The sequence below is a fragment of the Zootoca vivipara genome, chromosome 6 (assembly GCF_963506605.1).
Source record: "Zootoca vivipara chromosome 6, rZooViv1.1, whole genome shotgun sequence".
In the NCBI taxonomy this organism is placed as follows: Eukaryota; Metazoa; Chordata; class Lepidosauria; order Squamata; family Lacertidae; genus Zootoca; species Zootoca vivipara.
Genome location: NC_083281.1, coordinates 46870361 through 46893585, shown reverse-complemented (window position 1 = coordinate 46893585; position 23225 = coordinate 46870361). Strand labels below are relative to the sequence as shown.

The following is a 23225-nucleotide window of genomic DNA, read 5'->3' as shown; positions in this document are numbered from 1 at the left end:
GCTAAAGCAGATTGAGCAAATAAGATCAATAGTGGGTCCGACTGTCAAGAAGACAGTTCCTTGCATGTGCTGAAGAGGGAAGTGAAAACTCTGGTCCTAAGCCCCACTGCCTTGCAGGATATTTCTGGGAGAAGGGCAGGCTACACAAATCTGGAGTGGATTTGTCGCTATAACAGTTGGATGGTGCCTTGTATGCTTACTTTCAGCAACTCCTACAGCCAAGCTGGTGCCAGATGTATTGTTCTGCTTTCCTTTGGACCACATCAGTGAGGCTGAGAGAGGGTTTTGTCATCTCTGCAGCCCAAGACTTCAATACACACTGCCAGGCTTGCTACCAGGGGAAGTCACTTCAAAGCTGTTAACAAAGCAGTTAGACTTCACTCCATATTGTCTTCCTATCCTCTCAAATGTTTCCTATAATAAAGGAATTGTACCAATACCAATATAACATTAAGGAAATTCTGATTGTTCATTCCAAGATGATAGCACAGGATGATCAGCATTGGGCCCTGAGCCTGAAGAGGAGTTACCACTTCTAAAATTATTGCCATCATCTATAGACCATGGAATATGCACAGAATAAACAAAAAAAATTAAGCTGGTATTGTGTCATCATGCAGACTGGTGGAACCAGAGGTGGTATCTTTAACAACACAGAAAAAAGAGACAAGGGCAATGAAAAGTCTACTGAATGCGATTGCAGAGGCAGAGAATCCATGTTGACTATAAAATTGCCTTGGTGGAAAACCAGCAGATAGCACCAGCAAACAGCTCAGATTCCCTTGAGAGGTTGTGGACTCTCCTTCACTGGAGGTTTTTAAGCAGTCTGGTGGTCATCTGTCAGGGATGGTTCAGTTGAGATTCCTGCATTGCAGGGGGCTGGGCTAGATGACCTTCCAACTCTATAATTCTATTATTCTTCTCCAAGAGGGATGGAGCAGTTGACACTGGTGGAAGAGTGGTGAGCAGTGTCAAAACTAGATCAACCAAAGCTGACTCGGCAAAACTAAAGGTGGACAAGACAATAGCAAGTATCTGATAACAAAGCTAAAAAGCATGATGCAGCTACAGGAATTGAAGTGTTTTCTTACTCTAAGGGAAATTTTACTGCTGAGGCAGTAGACTATGGTAGCTACTCCTGGATTAGATCCCAGAGGATTCAAGGAAGGGGTGTCTTCTAGTCATGAAGTAGACTGCTATGTTATGAACTTTCGCTGTGTTACAACATGAAACAATCTGATCAACAAAAGGCTGACTCTAGATTTAATCCTTCGAATGCCACTAGGTTCACGAGTGAGCCTAGCATTTCATCACAATCAGATGTTGATGAATGATATTCAAATTTATGCCCCCTTCCAAATAGACAGGGTGCCATGCATGATATACAGGATTTTTGAAAAGACAGACGTCCCTGTCAAAGGAAGAAATATTTATAGTAAACAATTATATGGCTTTTGTTTATGAGTTAAGAAACAATTGATAGTCTTTCATAAATATTGCCAATACATTATTAGCCCACGTGTTGCCTTATGTTATGAACTTTGACAGACCCATTGACATGGAAAATTTCTATGGATGTAAAGATTGCCCTCCATAACCTTGAGTGTATCCTTCCAAAGCAGGTATAGTCAATGAAAAAGGCATTTAAAATATCTTATAAGAAAAATTGGATTTTCTACATTTTTACTCTGAGGATCATATGTGTTTCTCAGAGGCTCTACCAATATTGGGGGGAAGCAACGATGTGGGGAATTTCTAGTGCTGCATAGTATCAATTCAGAAGTGGAGCTACTGGAGTTATCAAGAGTAGTAGTCGGCCAATATGGGTTGGAATAGAGACTTATGTTGCTGGTGGAACAGGACTCTTGACAATCATGCAGCATTTTGACTCAGATACTGTTAACTTGTGTATTGTCAGTGGTGTGTCTCATTTTCCATTCAATCTGGTGTACACTATTATTGATGTCTGGACTCCTTAAAGTCCAATATCTTCTAAGAAGTGTTGTATTCAGACAGCTTCAAGTCCCTCCAGCAGAAGATGTCAATGATTCTCTCCAGGTCTGTCAAAACAAATATAGTAGTGTGAGCTTTCCAGCAATGCCTGTGAAGCTCTACTAGTGTCTGGGCTGACCTGAGATGGCATCAAAGCAAGAACTTGAAACCATATGTCTCTATTGTGCCATTATTGCTTAGTAAAGCACAAAATATGCTGACAGGATTAAACTTTGTGATCTTCCAAGCAAAACAAGGCTATTTAAGCCCATGACACTGGCACCTTTAAAAACAACAGCCTATGAGCCATATGCAGATGACAAAAATTGAGGGGGAAAGTTTTTGGCAAGACAGACCTACCAGTAACAACACCCAATAGTATCTCTTAGAGTGCTGAATGGCACTATTCAGAGGGAAGAAATCCCAATGAAAATCCTCATCATTATATATTTTACATGGCTATTTGTATATATTAAAAAAAATTATATATGGATGTTTTATGATGGCCTATACAGTGGTACCTCCGGTTGCGGACAGGATCAGTTCCGGAGCTCCGGTCGGATTCCGAGGTTTCCGCAACTGGAGGTACGGCTTTTGTGCACGCACGCATAGCATGACAGACCACTTCTGCACATGTGCATGCGCAGAAGTGGTAGAGTGCTTTTGCGCATGCGGCAAAACATTTCCAGGTTTGTCGCTTTCGGAACCCGAAGTTTACGTTACCCAAGGGCAACGTAAGCTGAGGTGCTACTGTACTTGTAATGCCTAATAAAGATCGGGCAAAGTAAAAATTAAAAAAAAGTAATATACAAGATTTCAACCTTGTACCGCTCAACTTCTTAACCAATCAGAAGAGCGGAAACTTCTGCAACGTTTCCGATTCCCTAGTAACTACAATTCTTCTCCCTTTAAGTTTCAGTTTCCTAGGCTGATATTTTGAACCTCTTTGCCAAGAACAGCCTCTGCACAGAATTACACCCATATTATAAATTATAAAAGAAACAAGACATCTGGACTGGCCTATTCAATCACACAAAGTTATTTTGAAACTAGAACTGTTTGTGCTAAAAAATTTACTGTTTGTAACTAAATAATAGTTACAAACCCTTCATAACATGTTGCTAAAAGTATGCATTTCAAAGCTACCAGTTCAGTAACTTGGCTTTGATAGCTTGGGTAGTTTCTCCAATGCAATTCCCAGTTTAACTTAGCCTTACAGAAAAGGCACAAAAACAGACAAAAGCTGTGAACTTTCCCTTAATAACAGTGTTGCTACAGTGCTTATCTTGCTTACAAGGAATTCATCATGCATCATTTACTGTGGAGTGGTTTTTTAAAATTGTTTTAATGCACACAGCTTTGAGTATCATGGAGAGGAATATAAATATTTTAATTTAAGTTTGTATGCTTGGGTAGTTGGCAATTATTATGTTGGTGCAATACAGTCATTGAAACAATACAGCAATGGTAGGATAAGTATACATTCAAAAAAATGAACATGAAGCAAAATGAAGTGAAATGAAATATCAATTACCTTTATTGGGGTTCTTATGCCTGGCTCTTCATGAGTGCCCCCCCTCCTATTCATCTTTGTAAAGAACATTGACACCGTGGGGAGAGCACTGCACAGATTAGGGGGGTGCATTACAGAAAAGGCCTGTTCTCTTGTTGCTATCTTGCAGGCTGCTGCTACAAACATTTCATTCCTCAGTGGCTGCCACCTTAGAATCCATGCACTCACCTGCTTACATTTCTTTGTCACCTATGACTACCAGACAACTGCTTGAATATAGGGTAAATTTAAGCTTAACTCAGGGTCCTTGCCCTTTTTGGTCCCCGTAGCATTTTCGGAAATCTAAGGAACTATAATGGGCACAACATAATATCCATCTCATGGAAGAAAAACTTGTATGATCAGAATACATGCAAACATGCAAAATACTTAACATATCTACAAAACAAAAACACAGTCAAAAAAAGCAGGCAGCCCCTCCCAATAAACAGGCAACATACTAAAAAAACCCTAAGACCTCAGTTTTGAGAGACTGGGAAGGACAGGGAGCTTTGGCAGGGGCCAAAGGGAATTTCTATGAGGGTACAACATTAGGCACCCATGGCTTAACAAAACAGCCTTATAATGTGCAATTTCAGTCAAATTCTGAAAATGGGAAAGAATCTTCAAAATGGGCAAACATCAAATGAGGAAAAGGTAAAGGGACCCCTGACCATTAGGTCCAGTCGTGGCTGACTCTGGGGTTGCGGCACTCATCTCGTGTTGTTGGCCAAGGGAGCCAGCGTACAGCTTCCAGGTCATGTGGCCAGCATGACAAAGCCGCTTCTGGTGAACCAGAGCAGCACACAGAAATGTCGTTTACCTATTTATCTACTTGCACTTTGACGTGTTTTCCAACTGCTAGGTTGGCAGGAGCTGGGACTGAGCAATGGGTCGCAGGGATTCAAACCGCCAACCTTCTGATCAGCAACCCTAGGCTCAGTGGCTTAACCCACAGCGCCACCCACTGTCCCATATCAAATGAGGTACTGTACATCAAATTAGGGTTGCCATTTCAAAGCTTAAAATGAACGAACTGCAGCTAAAATATTATGTTCATTTTTCACATAGTCTAGTCTTTCCCCTTCCCACCCCCCTAATATTCTTAAGAGGGTCTCTTCTCCAGTCTTCCGAGAGTAGCTGGAAATGGGGAGGCAGAAAAGGGTCCTCCTTTCCTTCCACTCTGCAGGTTTAATCTGAAATCTTAGATGCAGTACTGCACCCAGAGCTCAGAAACTGCTCGCGCTAATGAAATTCCCTGTCGCAAAAATGTGCCTATAACAATGGAAGTTTTGAACACTGCCTCACAGTGATGTTGAGGATATAAAATTAAATAACCACTGCATGGCACTCCCAAGTTCCTTAAGAACAAAGGTTGTATATGAAATGAAATTAATCAGATGGAACTTTCCCCACAGAAGTGATGTAACGTCAGAGAACGCTTCATCTGATGGATTTCTGCCTAGTGTGCAAATGTTAAATGCATGGGAACAAAGGTGGCAACACTACATAATCTGTTCAACAGGCACTATTCTGGTGTTAATGCATGGAAATCAAATGACCTGCACACCTTTGCTCCAATCACGATGCAATTACTGCTCCAGATGACAGAATACCAAGTATTTTATTTTGTATCAGCATTAAAACATGCTATTGTGCCACCTCCCACTGTGATCAAGCAGATGAGTCACCTAATGCAGCGTCCATGTTGTCCTGATGAAGTTCCCCAGATGTGAACGACACTGAAATAGTATTTCTAAGTCCACTTTAGTTGCTTCTTTCTACCTGCAGGATGATGTATTATATATAAATTAAAGATGTAACATGGGGGACTGCACAAGAGCATGGTCTGCATGAAGGTCCTAAATTTAATCCCCAGCATTTCCAGGCATGGCTTGGAAAGACCCATCTGGAGAGATGCTGCCAGTCAGTGTAGAGACACTACTAAGATTGGCATAAGATCGCTTCCTAAGTACATATGCTAACAAATGCAGCCAGACAAGGCCTCCTCTTTCTTAGCAATGTTGCCTATCCTCAAGTACCAGCCGGGGTCTTTCTGCTCTACAGGCAGTGAGAAAACGTCAACAAAGCACTATGACTAATAGCATGGTGCTGTGCACACCTTTCTTGACAATGATCCTCACTAAACTTAGTGGGTAAAGGTAAAGGTAAAGGGACCCCTGACCATTAGGTCCAGTCGTGACCGACTCTGGGGTTGCGCGCTCATCTCGCATTATTGGCCGAGGGAACCGGCGTATAGTTTCCAGGTCATGTGGCCAGCATGACAAAGCCACTTCTGGCGAACCAGAGCAGCACATGGAAACGCCGTTTACCTTCCCGCTGTAGCGGTTCCTATTTATCTACTTGCATTTTGATGTGCTTTCGAACTGCTAGGTTGGCAGGAGCTGGGACCGAGCAATGGGAGCTCACCCTGCCACAGGGATTCGAACCGCTGACCTTCTGATCAGCAAGCCCTAGGCTCAGTGGTTTAACCACAGCGCCACCTGGGTCCCTCAAACTTAGTGGGACTGTCTTCCAAATCAGTATGCATATAAGTCTGGAAAAAATAGTTTATTAAACCAAGCACCTCCCAGCCTAGATTGATAGGGTGGTGCTGGCAGGGTCAACACCCATTCAACCCAACAGCCTCCTCTGTTCAAAGTAACTGTGAAAGACAAGTTCCTGCAGCTATTCTCTTGTGAGCTCTACAGATTTGAGTTGAGCCAAAAGAATGTGAAATGTTACGTTTCCAATTTGCTGAAACATTAGAACTGTGGAGGGATGCCTGTGCAGGGACTTTAAAATGGCACTGCCACACCCTCCCTCTCTCCCACATCTTTTTCTGATTCATGAACCTCTGGCCAGTATAGACAATAGGTCAAAATACTAGCAAGTGAAAGCCCCTAAGAGCTTGCTCTGTTTGAAATATTACACACACACACACACACACACACACACACACACACACACACTTCTTGTTCAATCCATGGCACTCTGTCTTATACAAAGTCAGACCACTGTTCATCTTGCACAAGACAATCTATTCCAGGGGTCGGCATGCACACTCATGATTTCCGGTGTCTGCATCTGCAGAGACGCAATTTCTGGTGCCATGGAAGCAAGTCCTCACACTGGTTTAGAGCAGTGCGCGGGGACTCGAAAAGCGGCCAGCTCAGTTCAGGGGCAGCTCGTGGGCAGGTTAAACGGCCCCTGTGGGCCACTTGTGGTCCAGGTGCCTTAGGTTGCCTACCCCTGATCTACTCTGACTGGTGGGAGCTCTCCAGGTTTTAAGACAGAGGACATTCCCAGTCCTGTCTGGAGAAGTTGAGTTGAACCTGGGACCTTCTGTATGCAAAACAGGTGCTCATCAATCTACATCTAGAGGGACAAGAGTTTTTCATCCTTCACATAGCGTGTTGGGGACGGGAGTTGGTGGAGTCCAGTTCCAAAAGGCTGCAGCTATCATGACTGGCAGCCAATGATGAGAAGTGGGTCTGGGGTGTTTGAGATATTTTGTTAGCAGGGGGAGGGTTGTTTCTGTTAGGTTTTTATATCTTTATTTTAGTTCTTGTTTGTGGTTACAAGATCTCAAGCAGTGTCCAAATGCACAGTAAAAAGACAAAAACTTTTCAAAAATATGTAATGTGAAATCACCGAATGGTGTCAAAAATCTAAAACAAGACTGCTGCATCCTTCCTAGGCAATGCTAATAGTGCAGCTCTATGCATGTATACTGAAAAGTAAGCACCAGTGAGTTCCAAGGGACTTATTTTCAGGTAAGGGTGTACAGGAATACAGCCACAAACAATATGAAAAGTGAAACTAGACAAAAACAATGGCATAACTTTATAAACCTCTGTCATGACTCCCCTTGAAGCGAAAAGGAGAGACCAAGCGGCCCATAAAATCTGGACTAGCCTTGTATTTTTAAGCAAAAGGCACATCATTTCCAGAATTGGAAAGTAAGTATTTTTCTTTGCTCAGTCTTCAAAGAAGAAACACTGTGCATCCCTCCCAAACTGCCAATGTGTTGACTACAGATTTACTCCATCATACCAATCCTTCACCACAAGAATGCGACATTCTTTTAATAGAAAAAAAAAACATTAATAGTTAGTGGCTAGACTAGATTTCATATACAACAACATCTGCAAATCACAGTGTTTCACTTAGCAGATCAAAACCTTTTTAAAACCACTAAACCAAGCACCGCAGAGGTCAAGTATGTTACCTTCCCACAAAGATAAGGATTTGTGACTCATCATGTTTGCCTTATCACCATACCCAACAGTGCAGTTTGACTCACGTTTACTATGTAAGATAGAAACTGAAGTTTTATTTTCTTATCCTGATTTTTCCATTCTAGTTAGGGACAGGAAATATGCCTGAACTACTGGGAAGGCCTGAACTTGGGTATCAAGCTGCAAGAATGACCTTCCTTTCTTATTTACAAATTAACAAATTACCAGGTCTGCATTGTATTGTATTCACTCAATTGTTTTTAATAAACTTAAATAAGAAATTAATAGTCTTCTAAAAACAAAACAAAACAAAACAAAAAGCAAAACTTAACTTTTTGCTACAACCAGCCTATGTACCAGGAGGCTAGAAACAGGTAACGTAAAACCATTTTTAAAAAAAGGATTGGGGGGGGGGGGGGGGCAATGTTCCAGAAAGTGACAGGCCAGTTAATTTAAACTTAGTTCTGAAGAAATTGGTGGACAGCATTACAAAAGATATGATCAAGCATACAAAATAATGTGAAGGATTAACATAGGTTCAGCAGAGGTAAATTCTGTCTCACTAACCCAGTACAGTACAGAGTTCTACAAAAGCACATAGATTGGGGTGATCCAACAGACACTGTGTACTTGGACTTCCAAAAAACTTTTAAGAAAGTCCATCATGAAAGCCTCCTGAGTAAACTTACAAGTTATGGGTATGAATTGGTACAAGGTTAAAGAACAAGAGGCAAAGCATAGAAATAAATAAACACAAAGTTCTCACAATGAAGTGGTGTAAATTGAGCTTTCCCAAGGACCTACCCTAGAACTAGTGATTTTTAACTAGGTTGTAAATGGTCTAGGAGCGGCAGTGATATAGCCAAATTTACAGATACTGTACTGTACAAAATTATTCAAGGTAGTATGAAGTATAACAGGTTGCAAAGAACTCCAAGAGTATCTCCCAAAACTGGGCATGGGCAACAAATGGCATATGAGGTTTAATGTAAGCAAGTGTGAAGTGAGTACATTGAAGATAACAATCTTAGTTTTTCCTATACATAGATGGGGTATGAGTGATTGATCGGGAAAGAGATTTTTGGTCACGGTAGATAACTCAATGTAAATGTCAAACCAGTATGCAGAAACTGTGGGGGGAAAGGCAAATTCTAGATCACTACAAAAGGCATCAAAAATAGAACTGCCAAGAACATAATGCCTTTTCACACACCTGTGGTCCAAGCAAACCTGGAATATTGTGACTGTCCACATAGTTGCAGAGCTACTCCAAGCAAGAAACTGTCTAACACCCAATAATCATAGCTTGCAGCATGTCAGTCACCAGAAGCAGTGAGTTTGCATCCCCCTGGCAGAAGTGGTTTCTGTATATTCCCTCTCTCACATCTGTGATTCTATGACCTTCTGAGTTGTATTCAATATTAGATCTACTCAGAGTAGACTCATTGAAATTAATGGACATTACAAACTCAAATACATCTATTTCAATGGATCTATTATGAGAAAATCTTAGCTGAATATAAAACTAACTGCTTCCATAAAGGCACAAAAGAGACTGGGTTGGATGAGAAGTCATAGTTTTGCTGCAGTAACCTGATACCCTGGGACTGGCCAGTACTGATTGTATATATTGGATCAGTACAGCTTGGAATATTAGGCTATTTTTTGTTATAGTATACAATCTTTATAACAGAACTTACAGTGGTGCCTCGCTAGACGAATTTAATTCGTTCCACGGGTCTTTTCTTGTAACGAAAAATTTGTCTAGCGAATCCCATAGGAATGCCTTACATTTTTTTTGAATTTTTTTTGCCCATAGGAACACATTAATTGAGTTTCAATGCATTCCTATGGGAAACCGTGATTCGCTAGACGAATTTTTCATAAAATGAATTCGTCTAACGAGGCAACCTCCGCTCGAAAAATCCTTTCGTTAAGCGGAAATTTCGTTAAGCAGGGCATTCGTTAAGCGAGGCACCACTGTACTTGTTTAAATAACATTCTTAGTAGTGTATCAAACTTGAAGCATTTTTAAACTTGAGCTGCAGGAAAAAATAAAGCAAAGTTGAAGTCAGACTGGAAGAATGATCACTACTTGTGGTATGTGCACACATAACTTTTCAGGTTTTTAGACTTCTTTACCATTTCAAAAACTTGCAAATCCTGTTTGACAGTTAAAGTGAGACAAGAGAGTGTACAACATGCCATGGAATCTAAATTTCTCTTTTAAATCTTAAAATAATTGTCTGTCTCCATCTGTATCTTGGAAGGAAACAAAATTCAATGACAACTACGGTAGACTTGCGAGGCATAGCTCCTTGAGAATGTCTGTACAAAAAGGGGGTTCAGCTATACTGTACTATCTCAAACCTTATAAAAGGAAATTGTGGAGGGAAACACCAAATTGCTGAAAAAAGCATATAACATTTTGTTATATGGAGAGACTTTAGATGAGATGGTAAAATCGGCACAAATAAAATGGGCTCAGGATGTTGGGCATAATATATAGTTGGATAAATGGGAAAGATTATGGAAAACAAAATTAAAGTTTACAGATTGTATATTTTTAAGAGAAAATTATTTGACATTGATATATAGATGGTATATCACACTGGGAAAAATTGCAAAAATGTATAAAACAGGATCTAAGATATGCTGGAGATGTAAAGAGAAAGATGGCCAACAAAGGAAGAATGGCAAGCCAAACTTATGGACTATGGGTATGTCCGTAGGAAAAGGAAGAACAAGGAAACAGTGGGGTCACTTAGAGGAGAAGATGGTGAAATGCGAACAGGGGGCAGAGGAAGGGCAGAACTCCTCAATGCATTCTTTGCCTCAGTCTTCTCCAAAAAAGAAAACAATGCCCAACCTGAAGAATATGGAGCAGATGATTCAGCAGGGGAAACACAGCCCAGAACAAATAAGGAGGTAGTACAAGAATACTTGGCTAGTTTAGATGTATTCAAGTCTCCAGGGCCAGATGAACTACATCCAAGAGTATTAAAAGAACTGGCAGAGGTGATTTTGGAACCACTGGCAGTAATCTTTGAGAATTCCTGGAGAACAGGCGAAGTCCCAGCAGACTGGAGGAGGGCAAATGTTGTCCCTATTTTCAAAAAGGGGGAAAGAGAGGACCCAAACAATTACCGCCCAGTCAGCCTGACATCAATACCAGGAAAGATTCTAGAGCAGATCATTAAGCAAACGGTCTGTGAGCACCTAGAAAGGAACGCTGTGATCACTAAAAGTCAGCATGAATTTCTGAAAAATAGGTCACGTCAGACTAATTTGATCTCATTTTTTGGGATTACAAGCCTGGTAGATGAAGGGAACACTGTGGATATAGCCTATCTTGATTTCAGCAAGGCCTTTGACAAGGTGCCCCATGATATTCTTGTAAAGAAGCTGGTAAAATGTGGGCTAGACAATGCTACCATTCAGTGGATTTGTAACTGGCTGACTAACCAAACCCAAAGGGTGCTCATCAATGGCTCCTCTTCATCCTGGAGAGTAGTGACTAGTGGAGTGCCACAGGGTTCTGTCTTGGGCCCAGTCTTATTCAACATCTTTATCAATGACTTGGATGATGGGCTTGAGGGCATCCTGAGCAAGTCTGCAGATGACACCAAATTGGGAGAGGTGGCTAATACCCCAGAGGACAGGATCACACTTCAAAATGACATTAACACAGGCATCCCCAAACTGCAGCTCTCCAGGTCTACAACTCCCATGATCCCCAGCTAACAGGACCAGTGGTCGGGGAAGATGGGAATTGTAGTCCAAAACATCTGGAGGGCTGAAGTTTGGGGATGCCTGCCTTAACAGATTAGAGAACTGGGCCAAAGCAAACAAGATGAATTTTAACAAGGAGAAATATAAAGTACTACACTTGGGCAAAAAAGAATGAAAGGCATAAATACAGGATGGGTGACACCTGGTTTGAGAGCAGTACATGTGAAAAGGATCTAGGAGTCTTGGTAGACCACAAACTTGACATGAGTCAGCAGTGTGATGCAGCAGCTAAAAAAGCCAATGCAATTCTGGGCTGCATCAATAGGAATATAGCATCTAGATCAAGGGAAGTAATAGTACCACTCTGGTCAGACCTCACCTGGAATACTGTGTCCAGTTCTGGGCACCACAGTTCAAGAAGGATACTGACAAGCTGGAACGTGTCCAGAGGAGGGCAACAAAAAGGGTCAAAGGCCTGGAAACAATGCCTTATGAGGTATGGCTTAGTGAGCTGGGTATGTTTAGCTTGCAGAAGAGAAGGTTAAGGGGTGATATGATAGCCATGTTCAAATATATAAAAGGATGCCATATAGAAGAGGGTGAAAGGTTGTTTTCTGCTGCTCCAGAGAAGCGGACATGGAGCAATGGATTCAAGCTACAAGAAAGAAGATTCCACCTAAACATTAGGAAGAACTTCCTGACAGTAAGAGCTGTTCGACAGTGGAATTTTCTGCCAAGGAGTGTGGTGGAGTCTCCTCCTTTGGAGATCTTTAAGCATTCCATCTGTCAGGAATGCTTTGATGGTGTTTCCTGCTTGGCAGGGGGTTGGACTGGATGGCCCTTGTGGTCTCTTCCAACTCTGATTCTATGAAATCGATCCTATGTCACAGAAACCACACATATACACCTTCCCCTCCACCCCCCCCTCTGACACACACAAAAAGACCACACATACATTCAGTGAAGGATACGCCTGCCACCAGCCCCATGGCTGGCAGCAACAATAAACACACCTCCCTTTCCCTTCCTGCGCAACTTTTTTTAAAGCCCCTCTGAGAGGGAAAGGAAGTGCCCACTGCTAGCTCAAAATGGTTGCATCAGCTTCAAGCAAATTGAAGAAATGTGGTCCTCCCCCCACCTGGCATTTGTTTTAAAGAAGTCTCTCCAACGGGGAAAGGAAGTGCCAGCCACCAGTGAAATGAGGTTGGCCAGCAACAGCACACTAACTTGAATGAACAGGACTATTCCTGATGTACCCTCCTTTCCCCCAAACACCAATTTTTTGCCTCTGCATGGAACAAAAGAAGTGCCCACCACCATGTGGCTGGCAGGCAAGGTCACTCACTCCTCTTCCCCCACCTTTTTTTTTAAATAGGCCTTCCATGTAAGGAAGCACCCACTGCCAGCTCCATGTGGTTGGTGGGCAGCAACAGCTCAGTGAATGTCTGGATCAATGCTTCAGATTGCCTCGTGGACTGCAAGGGCGGACTTCTTGGCACTATGGTGCTGAGCTGAAAGCCCCTGAAATACAGTTATTTTATAAAGGGATTTCAAACCACTGGGAAACATTTCCTGCCTAAGCTGCATCAGATCTAACAGCAGTTCTGGGGCATCTGCTCTTACTTTAAACTTGACTTGCCTAGTACCATTCCTCATATGAACAAAACAGGCAGAACTGATAGCCAATAAAAGAAAAATCCTGCATCTGTAAGAACTTGAATATGTTGGTGTTACACAACATGTAAACCACATATATTCAGCCAGTCACATAAAGACAAAATGCAGATGCAAATATTGAGCATGCCAAAGCAGATACTTTTTCAGGACAGGGATCAACAAATCAGGAGTTACGGTCTAGGACGCTCGTACCTAAGGGACCGCCTCTCCTGGTATGCCCCACAGAGGACCTTAAGGTCCATAAATAATACTCTAGAGGTCCCGGGCCCTAAGGAAGTCAGATTAGCCTCAACCAGGGCCAGGGCCTTTTCAACACTGGCTCCGGCATGGTGGAATGCTCTGTCTCATGAGACCAGGGCTCTGCGGGATCTGATTTCCTTCTGCAGGGCCTGTAATACAGAGTTGTTCCTCCTGGCCTTTGGCTTGGAATCAGCCTGATCCCCTCCCCCTCTTTCCTTTTCCTTCTGTGATGGAACCCCTATTTGGGGACTTACGTGGCTTTTTTCTGGCCCACGTAGGACCAGTCTGGATAGTTGGCCTTGGTGAAGATTTGACATTTTCTCCCCGCAGTTTTTGATCTGGGCTTCCACTGAAATGAGGCTGCATTTTAAGTTGTATTTTAATCCTGTTTTTAAGTCCTTGTTTTTATACCTGATTATAGCCGCCCTGAGCAGGGTATAAATTATTATTATTATTATCATCATCATCATCAGTGGTAAGCCAGGAATAAACCATTGGCTACCAGTTGTAGCCCACCCTTTGGAATTAATGAAGTAAAATGCTTAGGGGACTGACTATATGAACAGCTCCCACAGGGATTTTTATATATAAGTAATAGAGGAATAACTGATTAATGTTGCAGCTGTATGTACACTGAAGGAGACGAAAGTATGAATCATGTTAATGAGGTATACAATGGAAAGAAAAGGTCACAATGGTTCCTACTATATGCATCTGTATTCGCACTATAAGGGCAGGGGGAGAATTAATTATGTCATCTGGACAATTTCTGACATTTAACATTTGGAGCTCAGAGAAACTGTCAATGCAGTGTCCAGGCATCAGCTCTATATTAAGTCCATATACAATTCCTCCTGAGCTCTGAGAACACAGGTGCAAAAGGAAGTGAAGGGGTTCGAACTTATGAAGACATGGGTACCTGGTTTCACTACACACACACAGTTACACGTGTCACACACAGCTCTCAATCACAACAGCCAACCATTCTGCCCAGATGATGCATTCTCACTCAGCAGGCTGAAATTGATGCTTGTAACAATCTCTAAAGAGGAAAAGCTTCAATCTGAAATCATGCCAGAGGCAATATAGACCCATGAATTGTTTCCTAGTATACCTGTGTGTGGGATTAATGAAAACCTTAATTAAGATCACTGTCTATAGCTGTGAACCCACACACCTCCATCACATATATACTCCTCTCTGTAAGCTACAGCACACACTTTTGATGGGAGGCACACTTCACCGGGGGGGGGGGCACACACCTAACAAAGCTCCTAACTGAGCACCCTCCCCAAGGAGGAGGAACAGATAGGGCACAGCAGTCAAAGGGTGAACTCACCTATATCTAGTGCTGCCTCCTAAATCTACTAGAATTTGAACCATGATCTATCTTTTACATCAAGTTGGGATTACTGTACTTCCTTTGGCCTCACTCTTGCCATTTTCTAGCAGTGAGTTTGCCTAACTAGATCAACTGCATTAAGAACTAACCCCAGCGTACTTCTGGAAGTGAACCACAATGTCATGCAATATGCAATAAAGGCTTATGAGAAACTTTGTGGCAGCTTTTGTAATTAGAATCTAGAATCAAGATCCAACTATCATAAAATTACCCCTTTACAGAAGATAGGGGTTTCTCTCATTACAAGCATGGCACAACTTTTAATTTTTACCACCTGTGCAAAGATTTTCTTGGACTAGATGGCCAATTATTACCACTTATAAAAGTACTTGAGATCCTTCAGTACAAAAACTTCCTCCAATGTTCAATGCTCATTACCTTCAAAGAACTGCATTGGGGGAGGTGTGTCCTTAAAGACGAAATGCAATGCCATTGGTCTGTTTTGCTTCCCTTTTCCCTCTCAGTTGTAAGGGGGAAGAGCAAGGAAAAATAGTCCCATGTGAAACCTATCCCTATGCTCATTTACTCAAGAGTACGTCTCAAGACTTATGAGACTTGCTTCCAAGTGCCTAGTCTGCAACTATAAACATACAATGCCTTATTTAGAAGCTAATGTAAGAACCAGATCCCATTATAGACAAAAATGCATAATTCCTTAGAGCTAAACTCAACACCTACTTGCTCTACTGCCATTATAATCTGTTGAACTGCTACCATTCATTTCTTAAAACTGTTCCAAGAGCATACCTTATCTGCCAAACAAGTATATACCATGTTTCTCATATTATAAGACACGTCTTATATTTATTTTTTCCTGAAAAAACCACCATGGCTTATTTTCAAGGGGTGTCTTATTTTTTAATTAAGTACCTGTATCTGTACAGACCACAGATCTGCTCCCACCGGGTCTTCGCGCGCGGCAGGCAAAGGCTGCAGCCGGGTCCTGGGCCTGCACGCGCGGCAAGCAAAGGCTGCAGCCGGGTCCCGGGGGTTAACGCGGCAGCAGCAACCCTTCTTTGCCACAGACCTGCTCCCACCACCCGGCACGGCTTATTTTCGAGGTATGCCTTATATTTTTCCACCTCAGGAAAATCCTGCCATGCCTTATTTTGTAGGGGTGCCTTAAAATATGAGAAACACGGTATTTACAATGTGTTTCCATACTTCTTTAAATTAGCATTATTCATTTGCATAACTCTTTGGTTATTGTAAGATACAGTGTGGAGACTATCCATCTGGAAAAGCAAAATACTTAGTATGTTATAAAAAAAACCAATGACTTTAGAAACACTACAAAAATGATATGGGGAAGGAAATTCACAACCATGACTCCATAGAATTTTGTATTATAGACAATTTTTAAAATTGAAAATGCATTAACAAAGAAATTAAAGCCCCTCACAAGTGAGGGAGGGGGAGTTGTGTTAGGTTTGCAAGCTGCAGAATCTGATGTCATGTGCATTTCAGTACTTTTATTCAATAAAGAACAAAGCGAGATTACATATTTTACAACTATGGAGTATACCATTCAGAACTCTACAGTGATAGCCTTCCAGTTTAATGGATAGCCTTCCAGTTTAATGGCAAGAATTACTATGTTAAGGGGCTTCTTAATGTTCAAGAACACAGATTTTGCTAAAAGTAGTCTGAACTACATCTCACTTATTGGTATACTGAATAATGAAATGTGAAATAATGAAAATTCAACCACATTCTAAAACGCTGTTACTAGGTAAAAGAATATTTTACCATTCTAATATAAACTGCACCCTTGTACCTCAAACAACAAATCATTCACCAAGGGTATTGTGTTAGAGTGAGGAAATCACAGCTGAAGAGTTTACTAGGTACTGATAAGATGCTACAAAAAAAAACTTTCAAGGATGTCCCCAGCTTTCGAATAAGCCAAAACCACCCAGCGGTATTACAATCAGAATCATCCCCACACCAAACAATTAAAGGGATATCCCTACAGCACACCTAAATAAGATCACCTTAGAACTGCCAAAACCCAGAGGTTCAGAAGTAGTTCCACATCTACCAACACAGGTTCAGTCTTCCCAACCTTTTGAGACCCCAAACCCTCCTTTAGGCTAAACATGCATTGGGGAGTTTGCCACCGTTACAGATGGTAAAATGAACAATCTCGCAAGGGTCAGGCTGCAACCCAGCCAACCAGCTGAAGTCCAAGGGATTAGACAACACTTTGCAAGGCATGTCAACTTTTAAAGCGGGGTGGTGGTGGTGGTGATGGTGGTAAAGGAGGCTCCTGCCAGCCTTGGACAAAAAAGGGGTTTGCAGGCTAACATTTCCAGTTCCTAGCTTTTCAAAAAAGATCACAAGCGCTAGGGAGAAACAGAGGGAGAGCGCTTGAAAGGCAGAGAAGAGGGTGTCCTCACCCAAGCCAGGAATCCCGGGGCCCTTTTCTTGGCCTGTGTGACGGTGTCATGTTTTGCTCTGGGAGGCTGGCTCCAGGGAGCGAGAGAGAGATTAGAGCAGGCCTCCCCCCCCCTCCCTCCGAGGGCCTGGCACACTAGTAGCCAGCCTGCCGGCCTGCCCTCACACGCAGTGGCGTTTCTCCCTCCTAGAGAGAGCTGCTGCCCGGAGAGGAGCCTTCTTCGCAGGGCTGGGTCACTTATTCTGCACAGGAAGATGCATTGGAATTCGCGCAGGCGCAGTCCCGCTCGGAATTAGCCCACCTTAAAATAAATAAATAAGAAAAAGGGACGGGAGACCGCGGGGGTGGGAGGGTCGCTCCAGAAACTCCTCGACACCCCTTGCCCCCCCGCACGGATTGCAGAGCCTTCCCCTCTCTCTGAACCCCCCCAAACCGAGGGGGGGGAGGATAGGTGTGGGGGTCTGGGCTCCCACAGCGCCCCCTCCCAGGGACTGCCTAAAGGTTTCCCTCACCTCCCCATTCGCTTCTCCCTCCTGCTGCTGCAGCCCCCTCTCCTTCAGCCGCTCCCCCCCCCCAAGAGGGAAACACCCGCCCGCTCCCCCTGACAAACACGGGGCCTTTTTGCCCCGCGCCTCCCCCTTTCCCAGCGTGGTTCGTGCGCCTCCCTCCCTCCCAAACTGCACCCTGGCCTCCCCGCATTCCCTCACGACGACGGCGCCCTCTCCTCCGCCCGCCCGGCCTCCGTGAGGCAGCTCCAGGCCCGGAGAAGGAGGAAGGCGGAGGCTCCCCGCTCGGTCCGCTCACCTGCCCGCCGCGGCTGACAAGCCTCCCCCAGGCCGAGCGACGAGAGCCGGCCACGAGCAGCAGCCCCTTCCCCCGCCCCGGCCGGGCTACACTTCGCTCGGAGAGCGTCGACGGCGGTGGCGGCAGCAGGCGGTTGGAGGCGGCGGCAGTCCGGAAACGCCAACAGCAGGAGCGGCGGTGGCGGCGGCTCCTCAGCCGGGCGCCGAGGGGGAGGGGCTTGGGCGGGGAATGACAGGCTCGGGGCGGGGCCGAGAGGAGGAATGCGGGGGGGAGGGGCCGAGCAGCCCTGCATTATTTATTAGTCCTAGTACCGTACGTAGTCTTATTTATTAGTGCTGCATTATTCATTAGTAATAAGTATTTTTTTAATTTATTTTATTTTGGTATTTATCTTCCGGAGGTGTGGCCGTGCTTATCTCTTGCGGCAAAGAACAGCGAGTCTTGTGTCAAGTTAAAAGCGCGGTCCTAAGCATGCCTACTCAGGGTCCTAGTAAGGGTCTTACTGCATTTCAGCGGGGCTTACTCCAGGGTTAATGGGGTAGGATGCCTAACACATTTATTCAGGCATAAGGTAGGATATTGCTATTATTAGCTTCCAGAGGCGTGGCCGCGTTACGTTCTTGCAGCTGAAAACAACAAGTGGTGTGACACCTTAAAGGTGCCGGCCTAACTATGTCTGCTCAGAAGGGTAAGTCCTATTGCATTTAATAGAGCTTACTCTCAGATAAGGCTGCACAACACATTTACTCAGGCATAAGGTTATTATTATTGCCAGCCACTGTTTTATTGTGTTTACATTAGTAACCCTGTTCCACAGTAGTTATTCATTAAAAACACGTAATATAAGCATTAAAACAGATTAAATGTGACAACTCCCACACCCAGACGATTATGATTTATTGATTCAGCTTGCATCCCACTCTTCCATTTGAGAGCTCAGAACATCTTCAGTGAATATTATCATTACTCATCTTCCAGAGGTGTAGCCATGATAAGCGCTTGCAACCCAAAACGGGTCTTGTGGCAACTAAAAAGTGGTCCTAACCATGCCTACCATACTCATAAGTTAGTCTTGTTGCATTCAATGGGACTTATTCCCAGTTAAGTGGTTAGGATGCCTATTGCATTTGTTATGGCATAAGCTCTGCCTCATATATACCGTATGTATGATGTGGGTGTTGTTAACAGGAAGGACGGAAGTATTTGAAATGCTGAGAATCACATTATTGACAGTGGCCATTCACACATTCAAAGCAACAGTTCCTCTTGATAACACAGACATCTTTTTGGCATTGGTGTCAATGAACAGCTAGTACAATTAAAAAACTAAACATTGTGTTGATTCAGTCTACGAGTGGTGGCATTGCCCACATAAAAATCCAACAATAGTATTTAGAGAGAGGAAGCCAACCTTTAGTACTGGTATAACAGTGAATGAAAAATGCCTGTTGGTCTTTGTTTTGAGATGGAGCCTCTTATAATCCATCAAAATATCCCTATCAAAAAATGTTTAGTAAAAGATAACTGTGTATTGGCTTAACACTTCTTATAAGTGGGGCTGCTTTGTTTCTTTTACAGACGTCATATTAGTATGTGCTGGAGTAATAAATTTAGAGTAATTTTTTTGGGGAAATGTAAAGCTAGGCACTGTAACATCAGTATAGCTTCCTTACATTGTCATAACTTGGAGTTATTCTGGCATATGGGGATCAGCAGCAATCCTATCCTGCCAGTATAACTTGGGGATAGAATTGACCCATACATAGGAGCCAACTCCTAGGGGCCGAGTTCCCTTCCCCCCATAAAATATTTGAGGCCCCCCACAAAGTTAATGGGCATTGTCATTCAAATGGTGTAGGTGTGTTGCATCATGTGATCGATGATGCAGGGCTTGCCTGTCCCCACCCCCATATTCAAGTTGGCACTCCTGGTTCCATATATTACTGGGTGCAAAACAGATTGCAGATTGCACCCAGGGCTGTTGGGACAAAAAGCAAATTGTGTCTGTTCCCCCATTTAAAAATAAAAGCCAGAGTTGTTTGGGAAAGCAAGTCCCCTATGCAGCAGAGAGCAGAAGTAACGAGATATGTGGTAGTTATATTGGCAGAGATTAGGTATAAATTTAGCTGCTGACCTAGTCAAGAGAAGCCAAATTACCTAGCGAGTCTGAGTGTTTAACCCACCTAACCTGCAGAAGCTGGATCCCATCTTTATATAACAAAAAAAAAATCACCTCCCACCCCACCCCTGCAGCACACACATAACTCTGCATAGGATCAGAAAGCACACTGATTTCAATTAAAGACTTATGTATATGTTTCTGACTCCCATCTTCTCTGCACACTTACCTGGGAGGAGCCTCGTTGAGCTCAAGTAAACATGCCTAAGCTTGGGCTATTCTTTCTCACACTGAAATCCATTGAGCACTAGAAGTGCTCTGCAGTGCTTTGGCCTTTAAAGTTGAAGAGAGAACTGGCCATGCCATTTCAGAAATAAAACATGCACATTCTTTCATTTCTTAACATGTGTTTGTGTGGAATGGGGTGAGGCCCAGGTTGTGAATTTGTGACGAGCCCAGCAAAATTATAATTTGGTCCTGCACAGGCCTATATATGGGGGCAGGGGGGCTACCCATGGAAAGTTCTTGCCCCCCTCCTTTTTTTCAAACAAATAATTACATTTGTTACAGGAAAAATTAAAAAAAACAGGAAATCCTTTGATTTAGTTCTCAAGGGTGCAAATGCTAATATTTTGGGGGTGCTGTGGCAAATCACATGAGAAGGGCCAGGAGGCAGAGCTTAAAATGGAAGTAATTTTGACAGGTCTGGTCAATTTGTTTTTAAGTATCAAAATTCACTGTTGGGAGCAGGGCCGTCTCAAGCATATCCGGTGCGCCCCCCCCCAATTTCCCAACCTTGTTTTTAGGGAGGACGGCGCTGCCGGCGGGGCGGCAGGGGAGGGCGGCGAGTTGATGCCATGAGGTACCACATCCAGCCTCTACCTCTTCCCTGGCGCCCTCCAAAACCTGGCGCCCCACGCCACTAGCCTCTATGGGTAAGACGCCCCTGGTTGGGGGACTCAGAAGGTAGGCAGAATTTTCCTGCCTGACAAATGAGGTGGCAAACAAACACCTGCTGTATGCCTATGATATCCATTCGACGGCCATTATTCATCAGGAAGGTGGGATTCTGGGAGTTTCTGCTTGCTGGGCCAAGGAACTATTGGCTATGGGGGGTGTATTTTTATGCCTTATCAGGGAATACAAAGGATATTAAGCTAGATTTTCTCCTGGCTGGAGGAAATGCACACCCCCAATTCACCACACCATTATTACCAATGTAATTTCAAAGCAAGCACCCACTTCAAGTTTCTTTGCTGGAGGTAAATCTAGAACAGCAACTCTTCTTTGCAAGGCAAGATGGTGGCACCATCCTTCCCTGATGAAGAGAACATTGTATCTAACCCTTTGTCTACTTTCAGTAGACTGCTGTTTTACAAAGAGAATGTACCACTGAGAAGTCAGCAAGAAATTCAACTGACTTGCACTGATTTAGGTAACTCTAAACCGGCACAGCCTCAAGTTTCATCATACCCAGGGGTCTACAATGTTTGGCCATACATGGAAGTTCCAGTGTTCCTGTATTAAATATTAGGAGTGGCTGGAGTACTCAGTTAGTAGAGATGTTACTTCTTTATTATAGAAAAAAAATCATGTTGCGAACTCTGACTCAGCATTTGTAAATGCAGGAGACTGAAAGGAAGCAGGCAAATGTTTTCCAGGCACACAAAGTAAATTGCCCATAAAAGTGCAATGGATAATTTTCAGGAGCAACATAAGCGAGGATCAACTTCAGAGGAAAATATGTGTAGCCAAGTGGTGGAAAACAACAGATACTATGTGAAATGTATTTCTGGAGTAACTCAGTTTGAAGTGGTCAATCAGTTGTCTTTCAGGGGCGATTCAGGGTGTGAACAATTAGGAGTAGATGCAGGTGGTTTCTTTTTATAATTAGCTGCATTTTCTAATAGAAAATATTTTTAAAATTGCAACAAATTGTGAAAACAATTCCTGCAAGTGGTAAATATACTAGCCCTGAAATCCAAAATGAAATTCACAGCACGACTCAAACAGTTACATATATTTTTCTGGAGCAAATGGTTTAAAGTACTTGCGTTGTGTTGTTGGTTGATGAGACTAGGGACAAAAAAGGCATTGAAGATATAGGGTTATTCCTGATTTTTTAACAACCTTTTTTGTGTTAATTGCTTAGCGAAAATGTTTCAATATGGCTTAGTTGCAGGACAGCTCCAAAAATAAGGGTTAATTAAAAACATTTCACAGTTTTGTCTTTAAAAGGACCTGCCAGATTAACTGTCCCCTTAAACAGCTCCATTACTTTTTGTCCATCCCTTCCCCCGCCCCCCGAACTTTTAAACTGGCTTCAAGCCCGGTCCTGCACATAAGATGTTCCCAATAGACTGTGCCAAAAATGTACTTGGATATTCTGTTACGTTATATTGAAAAAGGAAAAACAGTCATATGTTAGTAGCTAAATGATAAGATGCAATGTTGAGATAATACTTACAAAGGGGTGTGAAGCAGTTGGACATATTATACTTTTGTGGACTCATCCTTCCAACACAGTTCTTCCCAAACTTCCAGTAGCTAAGAGCAGGATCCATTATGGAGATGTGGCAGTATCACCTACCACCAGCAGATAGGTGCAAGCCCAGAGCAGCATAATCACGCAGGGAGGCAGCAGACAGCTTCCTCTGGGGGTGGATGCTTTGGGATTAATTTCTTTCTTGCAGTTTGGGAGTTCTCGATCTCATGAATGGATGCCTAACTTGCTATCGCTGAACAATGCTGTTTGACAATGCTGCTGCACAAGCCAACTGGTCTGTTAAAAGTAAATGTCACAAATAATCTTTTCCAGCCATCAGGGCAGGAAGTGTCCCATTGTTCTGCTATCCTGGCCAGCTAAAGTCCTTTTTTCTTTCTTTCAGAGAAGTGGTTTAAAGTTATTTGTTGCTAGATGAAACTGCTGACCCACACTTGTGTCCCTGGGGGTATGAATAACAAACTATTCATCAAGTATTGTCCTGGTCAGCTTTACTGTAGGAAAATGTTTGAGGAGGCAGTGATGGTCGGCAGCCTAGAAACCCACATCACTCTCCAAACAGGGA

General features: G+C 43.1%; 1 protein-coding gene across 5 annotated transcripts in view; it reads right to left on the bottom strand.

Moving 5' to 3' along the window:
* The window catches only part of GARRE1 (granule associated Rac and RHOG effector 1), a 59509-nt gene extending 36584 nt beyond the window's left edge, over positions 1-22925 (bottom strand). For 3 of the 5 annotated variants that reach the window (XM_035118655.2, XM_035118654.2, XM_035118658.2), the window contains exon 1: positions 18039-18250. The gene's annotated coding sequence lies outside the window, so the exon portion shown is untranslated. Of the gene's footprint in view, positions 1-18038; positions 18251-22624 lie in introns of those variants that run through there. The other 2 variants (XM_035118656.2, XM_035118657.2) reach the window with 1 other exon arrangement.
* Between the last annotated feature and the right edge of the window lie 300 nt (positions 22926-23225).